Source organism: Microtus ochrogaster, chromosome 8, assembly GCF_000317375.1.
Source record: "Microtus ochrogaster isolate Prairie Vole_2 chromosome 8, MicOch1.0, whole genome shotgun sequence".
Lineage (NCBI taxonomy): Eukaryota > Metazoa > Chordata > Mammalia > Rodentia > Cricetidae > Microtus > Microtus ochrogaster.
The window spans coordinates 83,699,598-83,700,610 of NC_022015.1; the positions used below are offsets into that span (position 1 = coordinate 83,699,598).

Sequence of the window (1,013 nt, forward strand, 5' to 3'; positions counted from 1 at the left end):
GTGGTGGTGATGATGACAGGGTCATGATGTTAGTGACAGTTGTGGTGACAGTGGTGGTGATGATGACAGGGTCATGATGTTAGTGACAGTCGTGGTGACAGCAGTGGCAGTAATGATGACAGTAGTGGTGCTGATGGCTGTGGTGGTGATGGTGGTAGTGGTGGTGAAGTTGCTGGTAGCAGAGATGATGATGGTGGCACTGGTTATATGGTGAGGGAGACAATGTCCAGCAGTAGGAAAATAGGGTGCAGGGTAGTAAGAGCTCTGGGGTCTAACTCACTGTTCTTCCACCACTATCATTGGCTACCACGTGGCTTTGGATTGCAGCTACTCACTCACATATAACAATTTGTTGTTCATTGAAATCGAAGTTCAATCTAATTCTCCCTGACTCTTTAAGCTTTATGACCACGCACATCTAAATGGGTGACTTTGATGGCAGCTCCCTTACTTCACTCCATCCATGGCCTGTCAGGGAACTATGCTTAGTTGCTCAGCTGAGCTGCATGGCTTCATCGCATGGCTAGGGAAGGATAAAGCAGGAACTGAGGACTCATGATTCCATTGCGTATGCTTTGCACTGGGTAAGAGACATGACCGAAAACTACAGGTGTCTCTTCCAGTAGCACACTCTACTTTCCCAGAGGCCCTGCGACCAGCCTGCCATGGTGGTTCACACTGATACTTGTCAATCTCCAGTTATTTACAGGCAACAACATTCCAGTTGGTTGGAGCCTGGGATGCCCCTCCGCCTGGCAAAGATTTTGAATGCTTCATGCTTATGGACCACAGGATCCACCCAGAATATCATCACAATCAACTATACACTCACTGTCTAACCCCTCTATGGTTAGATATGATTCGCTCCCCACTGAATGCTATAATGAGGTTTAATTACTAAACAGTGGGTGGCAGCAGTTGTGGTGGTGATGGTGGTGGCGGTGGCGGTGGTGGCGGTGGCGGCGGCGGCGGCGGCGTTGGTGGTGGTGGTGACAGTGATGGTGGTGGCGGTG

At 49.8% G+C, this 1,013-nt stretch overlaps 1 protein-coding gene across 3 annotated transcripts in view; it reads right to left on the reverse strand.

Annotated features, from left to right (window-relative positions):
* Positions 1-1,013, reverse strand: part of Nrap (nebulin related anchoring protein) — a 69,527-nt gene that overhangs the window by 41,102 nt on the left and 27,412 nt on the right. The gene's annotated exons all lie outside the window — the stretch shown is intronic.